The following is a 19,537-nucleotide window of genomic DNA, read 5'->3' as shown; positions in this document are numbered from 1 at the left end:
TTTGTGATCTTGAGTAAATGTCTCTTCATGTTTGTAAAATGATGGAGTAGATCCAGATGTTTCTAAGGTTCCTTCATGCTCTAATACTTGTGACCCTCAGTTAAGTGATTTACTTGAGATCATGCAGCAAATGAATGGTGGAGCAGGGATTTGTTTTGTCTCTGAACTCCCAATCTAGAGTTCTTTTTACTATCAGTTGAACCTAGTTCACTAATAAATTTCTGAGTTCTGCTGAATATAGAGGGAGAATTACTTATTTATTCTAGCATGATTTTATTTAAATCTGTGCTCATTATAGGAAACACTGAAGATAGTTCCCAGATATTTGTCTGTCCTCTTTGAACAAAATTAGGCATGTTCTTATTCAAGTGAAAGGCTTCAATAGACTTTAGATTTGGAATCCTTATTAACTTTGATTTTCATCATATTGAAGGTGGAAATTCTAATTTTTTGTACAGAGAAAAAGTGTTTAAGAAGCAAATTTGGGAGAAAAACTGGGGGTTTTTGTTTTCTATTAGGCACCTCAGCTTTCTTTGCCCTGTCACAGTCTTAGGAACATCTTTCTCAGTAACTTATGTGGAATAGTACATGTTTGCTCTCATGAGTACCATTGGTGAAAAATGCCACAGGTTACAAATAGCTTGGTTTGTACCAGGTAAAAATCACAATGTAGAATTCACATGTTCATTGCCTACTGGTATATACACTATTGGTGAATTTTTCCAGGGAGTCATAGAAGTGTTGGTATACCTCTAACCTTAACACAATCAAAATCTTGGAGTTAGAATTATCTGAGGTAATCTTGTCTAACTTGAACCTGAATAACAAATGGTCATCCTGGCTTTGCCTGAGGGAGACCATTCCTCTTCCCAAGGTAGTCTTTGCCCTTTATAATCATTATAAGCCCACTTCTTTTTCAGGAACACTCCCAAATATCGCCAAAAATGGTGAGGAGAAAAAAGAGGACTAGATAAAAGGAAATAAGGAAGAACAATCATAAGATTGATTTTGAAGAGAAATTTTTAAGAGTTGTGGGCATTGGTGTTTATACTCCTTATTTATCTTAGAATAGATATGTATGAACACACACTCATTCACCCAGGATCACAGGCTCTGGACTGAAATAAAATCTCATTTTTGTTTGTATTGCTATGAAAATGGCTCATGATTCTGAACTCTATACTTAAGGATCTTTGAGTCGACCTTCATTAGGTGTGTCACTATTATTGAAGGTGGGGACATCTGGTATATGTATGATATAAAATGTATGTACATATATGTTTGTTTATATGAAAGTATGCACATAGTTGGGAGCAGCTGGATGGTGTAGTGGATAGAGTGCTGGGTCTAGAGTCAGGAAGAACTGAGTTCAAATTTGACCTCAGATATAAACTAGCTGTGTGACCCTGAGCAAGTCACTTCATCCAATTTGCCTCAATTTCCTCACCTGTAAAATGAGATAGAAAAGGAAATGAAAAACTACTCTGGTATCTTTGCTGAGAAAACCCCAATATGGGATCACGAAAAGTTGAACATTACTGAAAAATCAACTAAACAAGAACAACAAAGTGCACATAAATTATACATATGAATATATGCTTAGGAAGCTAAAGAAGAACTTTGACACTCTTTAGGATTTACTCTGTGCTTTTTATATTTTTTGTTTCTATACATTTGGATATCTTGTATGCCATATACATGTTGTCTCCCCATATTGAAGAGAAGCTCCTAGAGAAAAGGGACTTATCTCTTTTGTCTTTTTATTCCCAGAGTACTACAAGTGCCTGGCATATAGTAATGACTCATTAAAGGTTATTGGTCGATATATTTCTGCCTTATACAAGCTTGGGAGGAACTTTGCACCAAGGTGTAATTAATTACTGGACTTGGAGGTAGAAAGACAATAGTTTAAACTTCTTTAACACTTAAACGTTGTATAACTGGTACAAGTTATTTAACTTTTATCACCCCTAGTTTCCTCATCTGTAAAATGCAGGTTAATAATAACACCTTCCTTACAAGGCTATTATGAGGACCAAATAATATAATTTGTAAAACATTAAAGTTCTATATAGATGTAAGCTAATATTATTATTAGTAAATTCAGAAATAATAAAAGAAACTGCTTTCATAATATGGCCTCCTCCCCATGCTCCTGACAACACACCTTACCTCTAGCCAAGCACATGAAAAAAATTTACAGTTGTTTTGTTCCTAGGGAATGTGCTAACCTGTTCCAGTTAGATTAGGTGGAACAATATAGGTAGTGGAATGAGCTTTATTGTGAATCGGCATAACTGGGTCAAGCTCTCAGGTCATTCATTATGTGACCTTGGGAAAGTTACTTAAGTCCTTAAGCTTCCATTTCCTTATCATAAAATGAATATGCTGGTGTTAATAATACTGAAAGTCTTTGATCTTGGCTGTTATAATTTAGAAAAGAAAAAATGTTCAATTCAACTTATGGAGAAGGATGCTCTAAAATCTGGCCACTAGAGGGTACTGTGGAGTTAGTACAAAAGGACTTAGTGACTTCATGTTTAGAGGTAGGAGGGCAGTGATTTACTATTTATGGATAACAAGAACCAGCACCAAATTAGTAGAATATTTTACTCCACTTAAGGGGGAAAGCTTCAAATTATTTTCCTTCCCAAAAGACTGAGTTGAGGAGCTTCTCCTCATAATAGAATCATAGAAGAGATCTCAGAAACCACTTAGATTAACACCTTTGTTTTACAAATGAGGAAATGGAGGAAGATAATTGATTTTCCCAAGGTCACAAGGTAGTATGCAACATAGGTAAAATTTGAATGCAAGTCCTCTAACCCAGAGCCAGTGTATTTTTTTTACCACACCACACAACTTCCCCAAACCCCACTGCATCCTTTTGTTTGTTAAATCAGAGAGTGACCATAGAGTTCTTCCTTTTGAGATCTGCCTAGACTCTTTATTATAAATAAGAGGTGAATACGGAGAATTTGTTGTATTAAGTGAGTGTAGTTGCTAAGTTTTTGTTATAATTTTTCCCCTTGTGATTAACTTCCTGGTGTAATAGTTAAAGGAATTTTTGGAGAATTGAATAGGTACAGGGGATAAAGAAGGTTTTGTAATAGGGAATGGATGAGTTGAAGGGATAGAGGGAATATGGCTGCTGGTGAGATAAAAAGAGAGAGATACCCCCTGCTGAGAGGCTGTCTTTGAAAAATGGGGTTCCTGAGAAATGGACCAACTTCTCTATTGATTGATGTTGAAGATACCCCAGGGCAAGTAAGCACAGACCCTCCTGAGGGACAAGCCTCCTCCTGGACCAAGGTCACCAAGCAGGGGTCCAATAAGGATTGTTTATAGTTGAATGGTTGTCCTTAGGTTCTGTTCCTTCTATGTCCCCCTGAAATGAGAGTCCTCCTCTTATCTCACTGCAGGTTATTTTACTAAAGATGACTTTAATAACAAGTTTGGGCTGGGAAGGTATCAGGGGTAGTAGGAATATGGATTCCCTATACTTCTCCCCAGATTAGGTTTGAGTCTCTCAGCTTTTGAGCTGAGGCCAGGCCTTGCAGGCTGGTGGAGGGTTTTTTTATTCCTGTCTATGCTAATCTATGCTAGCTTTCTTACGTTCTTAAGTTCAAAGTCTTAGCAGTAGAGAGCAAGAGGAAGAAAAGGTTCTGACTTTCAGAGCTGGTTAGGCCTGTCTCTTCAGGATAGTGCCCCTAAAGAGAGGCCTTAAGTTCAAGCTACTCCCCTTAAATCCTTTTTTTTTGATGAAATGATCACAGGAATCCAGGTAGAACACACAGTTGAGAAAATCCAGGAATAGACGTACTTCTATCCAGAGACAGGGAGAGAGAGATCCTTTCAGTCTGAGGGGCAGGAAAAAGAATAACTCTCTAGAGCAACTGTCCCTCTCCCAGTTGCCCCTCCCCCAGAAACTGTCATTGCTGTCCATCAATTACACTTCAACATTTCAACTGCTGTCTGCTCCACCTCAGTGTCATAAATGCCAAAGCTTCATTCGGTTTTCCTTTCCACACTGAACATGACAGTTTTTTGATTACTTGACATCAGATGTGACTTGATCTGCTTCTCTTGGTCTCATTTGGATTGTTTTACTGTGAATCCTTGCTATCTGCATTTTATTTTCATTTGTGAGATAATTTTTTTCTTTCTCCTTAGTTTCACAAAAGCACTTCCAAGTCATGATCTAAAATGTTTCACAAGATGTTTGAATGAAATCTAATGGTAATATTTTTTTTGTTTTTTTTTATTTGAGAATATATTTCTTAAGCAGCTATTATATATGGAGTTCTGTGTTAGCTACAGTGGTATGCAAATATGAATAAAATATATTCCCTGTCTTCAAGGAGCCAACAATCTACTAGAATACACAATCGTAATCCAAAAGGAACTTGATAAAATGTATTCCTGGGATGAATAAAGTGCTACATGAAGAACAGGAGAGAGATTTTCATTTTGATGGGAAGGAGTGCAGTTTAGGAAGGATCCATTAAAGTGGTATCACTTGAATTGGTTCTGTTTTAAATTAAATTAAATTAAATTTTTATTTTTTTAAACATTATTTTATTTGGTAATTTTCCAACCTAATGGTAATATTATGGTAGAAATCTGGAATAACAGATCTCTTTAGTCAAAGTAGTTTATTTTTATTTTGTAGGTTTAAAATATTTTTCTTTCTAATTTAAAGAACTTTAAACATAGAAATAAAGTATGCATGTGTTTGTGTAAATGAACTTTTTTTTTCAACTCTATATTAAGATGTTCTTTTCTCATTATAAATTTTATGTATCAATTATTCCAGGCCCTATATTAACTGTCCTCCTTCTTGGACTTGATACTGAATCAATCCAGGCTTTGGTTACAATAGTCTAATCATTGTAGTCTGCATTTTTTTTTTCTGTCAGGGAAAGATCTTTCTTGACTTATTTCCTATAACCAAAGATACCATCAAACTCTTTCATTTATGGCAGAGGTTTCTTTATGATAGTTTCATGGTATATTTAACTAGTATTATTTGATAGGATGATTCTCATATATGATGAGCTACTAATAAAATCAATAAGCTACTATGTTTCTAGATATTTTGTCAGTTTTGAATGAATAAAAAGTGCCTGCAATGTGTATCTTTATAAGATTTTAGGATGTTAATATTCCACCAAAACATCATTTACATATATGTTGTATTTTTTGTCTCTTTTTAAGTAGGAAAGTCCTGATACAGCCTCAAAATTATCAATGTACTCTATTAGAACCATGGACAGCTCCTAAGACACTATGCTATTCATAAACTTGTTTCTTGAATTGGAAGTGTACAATTCTTAAAGGCTAAAGGTGGTGAGATATTTATAATGAAAGTCATTAGTGGGTTTTAGATTTAATACTTTTGTCCCCATTATCGTTCATAGCTTGATTTTGTGTTTCTGTGGATCCACTGAATTCATGAAATTCTCATTACTCAATGTTAGTTTCCCTTGCATTCTTCCTCTCTTCTCCCCACAAGGTTTGAAAGGATTAATTCACACCTCCATTCTGATCTCAACTTTGACATTTACTACTTGTGTAGCCATGGAAAAGTTGCTCAGTCTGCCTGGTCTGCAGTTCCTTCATCTGTAATGAGGATTGGACTATATGATGGCCAAGGATCTTATGATTCTGTGACAATGTCAACGAACTTTTGTTTCTGTCTTATCTGAAGAGCTAAAAGTATAATTTCATATAATGGTGGCAACATGTGTGAAATTGAAACAAGTTTTTAGATATACCACTCATTATTTTTGTATGTAGTTCACAGATAATGGTTTATTCAGGATAGAGGATAGTTGTTAAGAAAATTTTTTCTAGTTACTACAAACACATATAGATACTGGTGACAAAAATTGCACATTTGGGGGGTGGATGTGGGTGTGTATGCTTACCTGTGACAAACAAATGCTGTTTTAAATATAATTGTCCTTGGAGTTTTGTTGTTAGTGGTCAAAATATTTTCTTGTGCCTTTTTTATTCTCCCAGGTTCACCCTAAAACATATTGAGGTATTTCTACTAAGAACCACTTCATGTCAAAAGTAAGCACTGAATTATTCATCACAATGAAGGATAGTATATAGATTACAGGAGATCCTTTCTCTTAAGGAGTTTAAAATCAGAAGTGATCCACAAGAAACTCTGAATTTTTAATAGGAATTGTGAGCAATGCTCAACTTGCTAAGAATGTGACTTCTGAAAATTCATTTCTTAATTTCTTAATATATAGACTTTATTATCATGGAAGAATTACATAATAGTTTAAACAGAATTTTGTTAATGGTATGGATTAAACTTTCTGCTTCATGAAGTTGTTTTTATGAGGAAATATATTCTAAATATCATTGTGTGTCCTAAAGTTCCCAAAATACAGGGCAATCTGTGACATAAAAGGGAGAAAATTTTTTAATGTAGAATTGACTTCATGTAAAATTTTTTTTAAATATTGAATTTATCTTTGTAATCTTTCTATTTCCTCTTAACTTTCAGACACATCTCATGCTTCTTTCTGCTTAATGTTCTCATGCTATTGGGAATTCCATGTCATAGTCCTTTTACTGTGTAGAAGGCTAAAGATGGATCCTATCCTACTTTTCTAATATAATTCTAGTTCTTAAGAAACCCCTTTGGATTATTGACTATTGATTCCTAAGTATTAGGAAAACTGAGCAAATTCACAATAAGGTAAATTTCATTCATATCTCCCTTAATTCTTCTGGAGGATTTAAAATTTAAGAGACCACTTATTAAAAGATTATCTGGTGGAATTTCAAGAATTCTAAAAACATGAACTGACAGTATTTTAGGAATCATGGTTGAGATGATAACTGTATGGAGAATTGCAATGTAGGCAAGCTATCCCAGCCAGATTGCCTACCCTGTGGTCACTTTGTCTAAACTATTCTACTTTTCCACACTTTCCTTGCTTTGTCTGCTTCTGAATCCAAGATATTTCTGATAACTTAAAAGTCATTTTGTTTGGTTTTATATTGACTCACCTGGCAGTAGTTGGCAAAGGGTTATGAGATATTTCTGAAGTGGAAGTAGATCTTTAGTAGGCTATTTATAAATATGGATCATTGGGAAATTGAGAACTGCCCATAAAAATAAAAAAAAACAGTTTTAAATAATACCAAGTTTTTGATTTTATGGACATTCAAAACATACTTTCCCAAAATATTTTGAACAAAGTTTTTGAAAAGTAACTAATAGAGGCAGAGCCAAGATGGCAGAATATAGGCAGCCTGGTTGAACTCTCTCAACATTCTCCTCCAAATAATTTTAAAATAACTTAAATCAAATTTTGGAGTGTCAGAGCCAACAAAAGGTCAGAGGGAGGCATTATTCAAGCCTTAAACAACTTAGGAGTTTGGCAGGAGAGGTTGTAACACCAGATGGGAGCCAATCTAGAGAATGGCAGAAGCACCAATGGTATATGTTAGAAGAGGCTACTATAGCAGCAATAATAGCATCAGGAACTCTCAGCCCAGAGAAGGTAAAGAAGTCAGGTAACTGGTCAGAAAGAGAATACAGGGGACACTTTGCTGGGCCAGGTGCAGCGGGTGCTGATTGGCAACTCTGTTGTCCATGTGTAGGACTAGGTCACAGTTCCAGGGCACAGAGGAACATTTCTGTTTGATTACAAAAGTGCAGGGACCCTGGTCTCACTTCCAGGGTAGAGAGGAATACTAGCACTTGTGGCTTCAGGAGATCCAGAGATTTGATCATAGTTCCAAGGCCAAGAAGAGTGTTAGGACTTTGGACTGCAGGGGAGCAGGGGCTCTTTATGGGTAAAAACTAGAGTCCAGACCAGGAGAGCAGTGACCACACTTCTTTCTGTATCATAACACCTTGAAAGTACAGATTTTAAGATTTAACTCAGAAAATAGCATCTAGACCCTGAGAACTGGTGCAGGCCAGAAGCAAAGCCTCAGGTCTCAGCACAAGAAGCATGGGCCCTTTCTAATCCACAGAGCTCAACTTTGCTATACAATAAAATATCAAAGTGAACTGGAAAAAAAGTGAACCAAAAACAGCTAATGAGTCTAACCCGAGAACATTTTTATGGTGACAGGAAGGATCAAGATACAAATAGAAGAGGACAACATTTTCAAAATAGCTACATGTGAAGGATCATAGAAAAATGTAAATTGTTCTAAAGTTCTTCAAAATCTTGTAGAATAGCTTAAAATCAATTTAAAAATCAAATAAGATAGAAGAAAAATTGGAGGAAAATAAGTAATGCAGGTAAACATAAAAAAGAATCAACAGCTTGTTAAAGGAAACAAAAAATGGGAAAAACTATCTAAAAATTTGCCAAACAACTCCTTAAGAATTATAACTAGCCAAATGAAAAAGGAGATATATAAGAAGAAAATAATTCCTCAGAAATTAGAATTATGCAAGTAGAAACTAATGGCTCTAGGAAGCTTCAAGAAACAATAAAACAAAAATCCAAAGAATGAAAAATAGAAGAAAATGTGGAATTTCTTATTGGAAAAAATAACTGACCTGGCAAATAGGGAGATTATTTAAGAATTATTGTATTGCATGAAAACCATAAGAAAAAAAAGAACCTGGACATTATGTTTCAATAAATAATGAAGGAAAACTGCTTTGACATCTGAGAATCAGAAAGTAAAATAGACATCGATAGAATCTACTGATCACCTCCTGAAATAGATTCTCAAAGTAAAAATTCCAGAAATATTATGGCCAAATTCCAAAGTTCCCGAATCAAAGAAAAATAATCCAAGTAGACAGAAAGAAACAATTCAAATAGTATGGAACTATAATAATAAGGATTAAGCAGCTTTCACTTTAAAGTATTTCAAGGCTTGAAATATGAAATTCCAAAATATAAAGAAACTAGTATTATAACCAAGCAAAACTCAGTATAACCCTTCAAAGGGAAAAATGGATATTTAATGAAATTTATAATTTTTGAGAATTTCTAATGAAAAGACCAGAGCAGTCAAGTGGCTCAGTGGATAACCAGTTCTGGTGACAAGAGGTCCTGGGTTCAAATCTAGCCTCAGACACTTCCTGAGTGACCCTGGGAAAATCACTTAACCCCCATTGTCTTGCCCTTACCAGTCTTCTGCCTTAGAACAAATAAATAGTATTAATTCTAAGATGGAAGGTAAGGGTTTAAAAAAAGAGAGAAAAAGAAAAGACCAGAGCTTCATAGAAAATTTGACATTTGAAAAGTAGACTTAGAAGAAGTATAAAAAATAAACAGGAGAGAGAAAACATAAGGGATTCAGTGAAGTTAAACTATTTAACTGTACACTCTTATATGAGAAGATAATACTCATAACTCCTTTGAACTTTATCAATATTAGGGCAATTAGAAGGAATATGTATGATAGAGGGTGTGTTTGTGGGATGGTATCCAAAAATGAGGAAAAAGAAGACCAGGAGAAGAGGGAAAGGAGAGATAGAATGGAATAAATTATTTTACTTTAAAGAGCCTTAGAAGAATTATTACAATGCAGGGAAAGATAGGGATAATGGTAGAGAAGAAGACTTGATCCTTATTCTCATTGGATTTGGCTCAAAGAGAAAATAATGTATGTACTCATTTAGATATAGAATTCTATAATCACCCTAAAGGAGAGTAAAACGTTCAAAGGGATGGAGACTTATAGAAGTGAAGATGGCCAGAAGTAAAACACTTATGAGGAGGGACAAGGTGAAAATAGAGAGAGAGGAGAATAAACAGAGGACAAGTAGGATGGAGAGAAATATACAGTTAACTATCATAACTGTAAATATGAATGGGATAAATTCATCTATAAAATGGAAATGGATTAAAAACTAAATCTTAACATATGCTATTCTCAAGAAATACATTTGAAGCACACAGAGTAAAAGTTAAGGGCTGGAGCAGAATCTATTATGCTTCAGCTGAAGTTACAAAAAGGAGGTGTAGCAATCCTAATCTTAGACAAAGCTAAAGTAAAATTAGATCTAATTAAAAGAGATGAGGAAGGAAATTTTATCTATCTAAAAGGTACAATGACAATGAAGTAATTTCAATGCTATATATCAGTGATGGTGAACCCCACCACCCCTGACCAAGTACCATACCCCACCCCCAAGATATAGTGCTGTGCTCTTCCCTCCTCACATCCTGGATATGCTCTGCCCTCCTCTTACCCCACAGAGGGGAGAAAGCACTCCCAGTGGACTGCTGGGCAGAGGGTTGGGTGAAGTGAGGAATGTCCTCAGTGAATGTAGAGAGGGGTGAGGGGAGAAGCTGGAGCATTCTTCTCCCCTCCAGTTCTGCTGCCTGTGAGCCACTGAACTTACCCCCTGTGTGCTACCATTGGACTGGTGGACAGAGGAATGTGTGATGTGAAAAAATGTCATTAGACATGGTAGAAAAGGGGGAGGGAACAGCTCTGCCTGAGTTCCTCTACCTTTCTAGTAATGGACTGTAGCAGTGGGGGTGGAATGGGTACGTGACTGGGTACCCTCAGGGAGCTTTCTGAATTTCATCTTTGGCACCCATGCCATAAGTTCACCGTTACTGCTCTATATGCACCAAGTGGTAAAGCATCCAAATTTTTTAAAATTTATTTTTATTTTAACCTATTCCATGTAATAATAAATTTCCACACAATTTTTTGAAAGTATATGATCCAAATCATCTTCATCCCTTCCTTCCCTCCCACTTCCCAGAGTTGGTAAGCAATTCAATCTGGGTTACACCCTTATTATTATGCAATTTTTTATATTGTTTATTTTTATAAGGGAACAATCATATAAAACAAAAACTCAAAGTGAAAAATCACATCCTTTGATCTGCATCCTGAGGTCAGCAGTTCTTTCTTTGGAGTTATGAATAGCATTCTTTATCACAAGTTCCTCAGAATTATCCTGGATCATTATATTGCTGAGAGTAGATCATCCCACAATATTGCTATTACTGTGTACTCCTGGTTCTAGCATCACATTTTTAAAGAAGTTAAATGAATTATAGGAGGAATTCAATAGTAAAACCATACTTGTGGGGACCCTCAACTTTCCCCTCTTAGAACTAGATAAATCTAGCCAAATATAAACAAAAAAGAAGTTAAGTAGGTGAATAGAATTTTAGGAAAGTTAGATATGCTAGACCTTTGGAGGAAGTTAAATGGGAATAGAACACAATACAACTTTTTTAGCAGTGCATGGCACCTGCACAAAAATTGACTATGTATTAGAGCATTAAAAACTTCACAATTAGATGTTGAAAAATTAAATTCATCCTTTTTGGATCATAATACAATAAAAATTACATTCAAAAAAAGTCCATGGGAAAAGAGATTCGGAATTATTGCTCATGAGTTGTCAGTGCCATTATAATAAAATGAGTCTTACCTAAATTAATCTAATTACTCAGTGCTATACCAATTGAATTGCTCCAAAATAGTTTTATATAGCTAAAAAAAGAACAAAATTCATCTGGAAGAACAAAAGATAAAAAATATCAAGGGAATCAATAAAAAAGTGAAAGTGGCTAAGGAGTACCAGATCACCAACTATAGTATAAAATGTGATCATCAAAACAATTCAGTACTGGTTAAGAAATAGAGTGGTAGTTCAATGGAGCAAATTATTGACACAGTACATAGTGGCAAGTTATTGTAGTTATTTAGTACTTGGTAAAACAAAAGATCCACATTTTAGGGATAAGAAATCACTATTTGCCAAAAGCTGTTGGGAAAACTAGAAAAAGGTATGGCATAGACTGAGTATAGACCAACATCTCACACCATATACCAAGATAAGGTCAAAATGGATACATGATTTAGACATAAAAGGTGCTACCTTTAGCAAATTAGAGGAACATAGAATTATGTATTTGACAAATCTATGAATAAGGAAAGAATTTATGACCAAAGAAGAAATAGGAAGCATTAGAAGGTATACTTTGATTATATTAAACTGCAAGGTTTTTGTATAAAGAAAACAAATGCAGTCAAGATTAGAAGAAAAGGAAAAAGCTGTTTTTTTTTGCAGCAAGTATCTCTGAGCCTTATTTCTTAAATATATGGAAAACATAGTCAAATTTATAAGAACACTGATCTACCCAAATTGATAAATGGTCAAAGGATATGAATAGTTTTCAGATGAAGAAATCAAGACTATATATCAGTGATGGCAAATCTTTTATAGATGAAATGCCAGGCCCTGCCCCACCCTACTCCCTAGACTGAGTGTGCCTGCCTTTTACTGGAGACTGAGTGCCACACTATGCCCCACCCCAGTGACCAAGTGCTATACCCCACCACCCCCAGAAAGGGGAGGGAGGAAGCAGTCCTATTGAGTTGCTGGGCAGAGGAGTAGGTGATGAGAGGCCTGTGTAGAGAGGGTGAGGGGAGTGGCCCAAGCACTGTGCTCCCCTCTCGCTCTGTCACCTGTAAGCCACCCACCTTACCCCTATGCATTCCCATTGGACTGCTGGGCAGAGTGGGGGGGGATGTGAAACAATATTGTCAGCCATGGTAGAGAAGTGGAAGGGAGCAGCTGTACCCAAATTGTTCAGTCTTTTTATTAATGAAGTTGGGGGGTGAGGAGCTGGTAGGGAGAGTGGCCGATTTCCCATAGAGAGCACTTTGCTTGCCATCTCTGGCACCCATATCATAGGTTCACCATCACTGCTATATATAGTCACATGAAAAAATGTTCTAAATCCTTCTTTTTAAGTTAAATTAAAAATTTAAAGTTTAATTAATTTAGAATATTTCCCCATAATTACATGAATCATGTTCTTTCTCTCCACTCTTCCCACCCCCCTCCCATACCCAAAGAGCAATTCCACTGGGTTTTACATGGGTCATTGATCAAGACTTATTTCCATATTATTAGTATTTGCACTAGGGTGATCCTTTGGGGGTCTACAACCCCAAGCAGTTGTTTTTCTTCTGCTTTTCTGCTCCCACAGTTCTTTCTCTGGATGTGGATAGCGTTCTTTCTCATAAGTTTCTCAGAATTGTCCTGGATCATTGCATTGCTTCTAGTAGAGAAGTACATTACAGTCAGTTGTGCCACAGTGTATCTATCTCTGTGTACAATGTTCTTCTGGTTCTGCTTCTATCACTCTGCATCAATTCCTAGAGGTCATTCCAGTTCACACGGAATTCTCTAAATCCCTTTTGATTAGAGAAAAGCAAATTAAAACAATGCTGAGGTACCACCTCACCTATCAGATTGGCTAATATGACAGAAAAGGAAAATAATAGATGTTGGAGGGTATGTAGGAAAATTGGGACACTAATATATTGCTGGTGGAGTTGTGCATTCATCCAATCATTTTGGAGAGTAAATTAGAACTATTCTGAAAGGGCTTTAAAACTGTCCATAACCTTTGTAAGGGGAAATTTTAGGGTTGTGACTTAATCTAAATTTAATTTGTTGCCAGGGAAAATCCCAAATAAAATATCCAAGTCAGTTTGGAAATTTATGGTGGTTTAATTAATATTGAGGGAGGGAATTAAGGAGAAGAGAGAGGGAAAGGGTATAGGATTTCTCCCGCCTGGCCTGTGCCAGGGGGAGTTCAAAGACCTCTGCCACTAGGTCTTTTCAGAAGATTAGATTTCTTTTTCAGAAGATTTCCTAAGAGGATAGTATTTTGGAAGGTAAAGAAGAAAAGAATCAGCCTAAACTCCAAGAGAGCTCCAAGAAGATGCCTCACCTGAACTAGGTTACTAAGCTTCCCCAGTAGTGTATCAAGGACTCTCACCGCCAAACCTGGACAATAGCTTCTGCCATGCCAAGATGACAAGACACTCAGCACACTGCCGCCAGAGCCACCTCTCTGCAAAAAGAACCCAAGTGGGGAAGTGACATGAAATATATAGACTCTTTTTATATCACTTTCCTGAGTCTCACATGTACCAATGGTAGCTTAAGTTTGACTTAGGACAGCCCAAGGGTCTGTCAGTTGTTTCTGATTTGTCATTTGCTAGCACATGTGTGTCATAGGCCATTCTTCTCAATACTTAATCCTTAAGTAGGGGTGTAGACATTCCTGTTTTGTTAGACTAAGCAGGGTGGAGTAAATCTAAAGTTCACATGATCCAGCAATACCATTACTAAAGCTGTATCCCAAAGAGATTTTTTGAAAGGGAAAAAGACCCATTTGTACAAGAATATATATATATATATATATATATATATATATATATATACATATATGTATGTGTGTGTGTGTGTACATATATTGCAACTCTTTTTTTATGTTGGCAAAGAATTGGAAATTGAGAGAATGTCCATCAATTGGGGAGTGGTTGAATAAATTGTAGCATAAGATTACAATGGAATACTAATGTTTTATAAGAAATGATGAGAAGGATGATTTCAGAAAACCTGGAAAGACTTATATGGACTGATGTAAAGTGAAATGAGCAGAACCAGGAGAACATTTTAAGCAGTAGCAGCAATATTACATGATGAACATTTATAAACAACTGGCCATTCTTAGCAATACAGTGATCCAAGGCAATCCTCAAGGACTTATAATGAAAAATAACATATACCTCCAAAGAAAGAACTGGAGTCTGAATGCAGATTGAAACATACTGTAATTCACTTTATTTCTTCAATTTTCTATTGTTTGTTCAAGTTCTCTTTCAGAAAATGGCCAGTATTAAAAATGTTTTACACTGTTATACATGTAAAATTGATATCAGATTGCTTGTCCTTTCAGGGAGAGGTGAGGGTAAGGCAACTAGGATGATGAGAATTTGACTGAAAATTGTTTTAAATTGAAGTTTAAAATTTGGTCTTTTATGTAATTGAGGAAAAATATAATTTAAAAATTGAGAAATAAAAGATGAAAGGGATAAGAGATATAGGAAGAGGGGAGATGGTAAAAAAGGAATGTGGATTAAGAAAAGCAGTGCCCAAAACCAAAACAAACTTTTGAGGAGAGACAAGATAAAAAAAGAGAGAAAGATAAACAGAAGAAAGTAGGATGGAAGGAAATTCACATTACCAAAAAATAGAATATGAATGGGATGGTCCCACTCATAAAATGAAATCAAATAGGAGAATAGATTAGAAATCAGAATTCAACAATATTGATTATAAGCAATATACTTCAAATGGAAAGCTGCACACAGTTAAAATAAAATGCTAGAGCAAAATCTATTATGCTTTGACTAAAATAAAAAGGCACAGATAGAAATTATGATCTCAGAGAAAACAAAAGCAAAATAGACCTAATTAAAAAAAGAGGATCATGGAAACTTCATTTTGCTAAAAGGAACTACATGGAATAATCTAAAGAAAAATTTGCCACAAGTTTCTCTGATTAAAAACCTTATTTCTCTAATACATAACAGTCAATTGATAAAAACAAGCCCTTCTCCAATTAATAAATGGCCAAAGGACATTAACATACAGTTAAAAATAAAGCAATTAAAGTAATATGAAAAAAATCACTCTTGATTTGAGAAGTACAAATAAAACAACTTTGAATTATTATCTCACACCTATCAGAAACAACAAATGCTGTAGGGGCTCAGAGAAAATAGATACTCTAATGAATAGAGTTGTTCTCCAGAATGGTTGAACCAGTTAACAATTTGGAACTATACCCAAACAGCTATAAAATTATGCTTTGACCCATCAATACCTTTGACCCAGCAGTACCAGTAGTAGAGCTGTATTACAAAGAAATCAAAGAAAAAAGGAAAGGGACTCATTTGTACCAAAAAATTAACCATTGTTTTTGTGATGGCTGAATTGGAAACTACGGACATGAACATTATTTGGGGAATGGCTAAACAAGTCATGTCATGTGATTGTGATAGAGTACCATTGTGCTATAAGAAACGATGAGGGAGGTGTTTTCAGAAAAAGCATATTAAAACCTGCATTGCAAAATGAAGTAAAAAGAACTATTGTGATCTTTGGGCACAGTAAGAACAATGTTGCAATGGTGATTAACTGTGAAAAGCTTTCTATCCACCTCCAGAGGAAGAACTCAGTGAAAATCAAAATATAATTTATTTTGCTTTCTCTTTTTTATTGCTTTTTTATGATATGACTAATAAGGAAATATATTTTGCATGATTTCACATATATAATTAATAGATATAATTTTACTTGCCCTCAGTGGTTGGAGGATGTGTGGAGGGAGGGAGAAAATTTGAAAAAATTTAAAGGAAAAGAATGTTAAAAAATAATAAACATTTAAAAAAAAGTTGTTAATATGGACAAATGTGAGTTTTAACTAGGCAATACTCCCATGCTCACGTTCTGATTGAGATAGAGCTGTCAAGTAGCTAAAAATTTTGGTTTCTTGGTTCTGTCAATAAATTATTTTTGTGGCTGTGTGTAAATTTCCCTCTCTGAGTTTTTTGATTTGTAAAATAAGACTGGAAAAAGGTGTTTAAAAATGATAGGATTGGATTTGATGATTCCTTAAGGTTACTTGGGTCTAAGCCTATGTATATGAATCTGTGAGTAGTAGGAGGAACTAAGAGGAGAAAATTGATCAATGGATTTTAATCACTTAGAGTAGTAATTCTTATTTTCAAGGATGAACATCCATTATATAATGTGGGAAGAACTGTTTGCAAACATTGTTAGAATCATTGTCAAATATTAAGGGACAATCTGGTTGTCCTTAAATTGAAAGCTCGTGTGCTGGTTATTAGTGGAGTTGTTGAAGTGTGTGTGTGTGTGTGTGTGTGTGTGTGTGTGTGTGTGTGTGTGTGTGTGTGTGTGTGTGTGTGATGTTTGTTATCCATTTGGTAGTGACAGAAGGCCAGTGGGAGTTTGGTTTTTGGAACTGGTTTAGAGTGATATTGGGGACAGATTAAACAGGCTATAGATAGACAGTGATTTCCTGAGGCCATTAGCAATATTTTCTTGTTCTCAACTTTCAGAAATTTGGATTAACTGGCTATGTTAATTATTGATAACTGAGTGAGAAGGCAGCAAATATTTTCATTGCTTGGATTAGGTAAAAGAGCATTACCAATGACTGAGAGCATAAACAATCACCTTTTTTTTTTTTTGGTGAGAAGAGAATCTAGATAAATGAATCAAGAAATATTTATTAAGTGCCTGCAATTTGTTAGGGCAATAAACATAAAAATCATAGGCCTTGCCCTCAGGAAGGGCTTTGTTGGGAGAGAGAAATAGTTTATTTAGTCCAACTCTCTCACTTTACACAGAAGGAAGTGAAGCTTTAGGAAGTTCAATGACTTGTCTAGAGTCATGTAGCAATTAGCAGAGTTGGAATTCAAATCCAGTTGTCCTGATTCCCTATCCATTGTTTTTTTCCACAGCACTATGGATTTCCAGCTGATAGAAATAGCAAGAGTATTTTGCTCAAAGGAGACAGTTCCTGTCTTTTTTCCCTTCAACCCAAGTTTTGAAGTAGTTATGAAATCTACAGATTTTTAAAGGCTATTTTACTGTCCCCCTGAAGAAGAAATGCCAAAGTAAAAACAAAACAAAACAAACAACATCTAAGTAAGAGACCAGGAAATTTTGGCCCAGGAAGAGTTAAAATCCTGCCTTGGATATCTAACAGCTGTTTTACCCTTCATTGGTGAGACAGGGATAATATCTTATAGGGTGCTTGTGAGAATCAACTGGGACAACATGTGTAAAACTCTTTTAAACCCTAAAATAACTGTAGAAATGATAGCTAGTATTAGTTATTTTTATTATTATTTTGAATAAATGGATCTCTTTAGATTAAAATGACAGGCAGGATTTATTTCTAAAAATCACTTTCTTTTGTGATTTATCTTTTTCTCTAAATGTTTTTGAGCTTTTTGTTTTTTTTTAACTGAAAATTAAAAAAAAAAAGATTGTCACTACAGATACAACCTTCAAAGAATAAATGCTGTCAGTTGTCCTCATTTCATCATTATTTTCATTATCCTTAAGAGCAAATGGAAAGATGTTCTATATCTCTTTGTAATGTTTTAGAAATAAGTCTTTTGATTTTTTCCATCTTCAGGACTTAATGAATTATCAACATAAGGAAATTAGTAATGTATACCACATTTTATAAGCACATGTTAGGAGAATAAGGTTCCAAATACATGGATCTTCCAGGTATCTGAACATTATTAATAATTACATTTAACTATTTCTTTTGTTGTCAGAACCATTTCTAAAATGTTTCCATGTTGTCTTAAACAGAACTCAAAGAATATAATTTGGCTTTTTCTTACTTTGCCATTATGAAGTAGTTGTTCTACAAGACTATAATATACTGCTATCCTTTTAAGTTTTTTAAGGTGTGTGAAACTGCCAGCTTTTCATTAATGTCTCTCAATAGCTGGGTCCTTCCTTCCTTCCTTCCTTCCTTCCTTCCTTCCTTCCTTCCTTCCTTCCTTCCTTCCTTCCTTCCTTCCTTCCTTCCTTCCTTCCTTCCTTCCTTCCTTCCTTCCTTCCTTCCTTCCTTCCTTCCTTCCTTCCTTCCTTCCTTCCTTCCTTCCTTCCTTCCTTTCTTTCTTCCTTCCTTTCTTCCTTCCTTCCTTCCTTCCTTCCTTCCCCCCTCCCTCTATCCTTTCCTTCCTCACTTCATATTGATATTAGTTTCTGATTTTTAGTAAACTCTCTCCTTGACAGGTCTCTTCCTGACTCTGTCTTTCCATTCCTCTCTTACTCCATCTCAATCCCATTTTTTAGGTTTGGTGTTTCTAGTTGGTTGAGCTCCTAGAATAATCCTTAAAATAAAAGGATAAATGCTACAGAATTGTAGACTAGGATATATCTTTTGGATATTAAACTATTTTGCTTATTGCCTGATTCTTGGCTGCATTCTGGAGAGAAGTTGTTAAAAGACAAATCAAAACTTTATTAAACACTTCATATATTTGACTCTTTGCTAAACTCTAGGTATACAAAGGAAGATAAGTCTGTAATTTCAAGGAGCACATAGTCTCATGGATAAAGGACTTTTAAACAAGAGAGATGTTACTGTATTAGAGAAATGATTGGTACATGCTAAAAGGATTTTTTTTTGAAAGTTTTAGAAATTCAAAAGAATGTGTACCAAACCAGCAAATTAGCAAACAGTATTACCATAATAGTGTCTTGATCAGTGGTTTGTTATTTTCCCCTGCTCTCAACAACATGATAAACCTCATCTCAGCCCATTACCCCAAGATACAGTTGGATATTTGATGAAGAATATAAGTTAGTACTTCAGTCTTGCCTTTAAGTCTACTTTACAGAACTTTGTTGCTTACAGAATGGACATGGTTTCTATGACATTCAATTCCTCTTTGAAATACCAAAATGTTTTCTAGGACTCAATTCATGATGTTAACTAGAGTATGCTTCTCACTGTGTGATTGAAATCACTAGTTATGAATAACCATACTGATGAAGTCAACTTGTGCAGAACAGCTTGGAATGGTATGTTTTGTACCATATTTTATTTGAATCTTGTATTAATGTACTACTTGTAAAAAGGGCAGAGTTAGAAGTAGGCTTTTTTTTTGCTCATCTTTTCCTTTGGCCATATTTTTAGAC

At 35.1% G+C, this 19,537-nt stretch overlaps 1 protein-coding gene across 4 annotated transcripts in view; it reads left to right on the top strand.

Annotated features, from left to right (window-relative positions):
• Nucleotides 1-19,537, top strand: part of ATP8A2 (ATPase phospholipid transporting 8A2) — an 860,692-nt gene that overhangs the window by 204,861 nt on the left and 636,294 nt on the right. The window lies entirely within an intron of this gene.

Source organism: Monodelphis domestica, chromosome 4 (genome assembly GCF_027887165.1).
Source record: "Monodelphis domestica isolate mMonDom1 chromosome 4, mMonDom1.pri, whole genome shotgun sequence".
Classification (NCBI taxonomy): domain Eukaryota; kingdom Metazoa; phylum Chordata; class Mammalia; order Didelphimorphia; family Didelphidae; genus Monodelphis; species Monodelphis domestica.
This window is presented reverse-complemented; position numbering and strand designations above follow the sequence as displayed.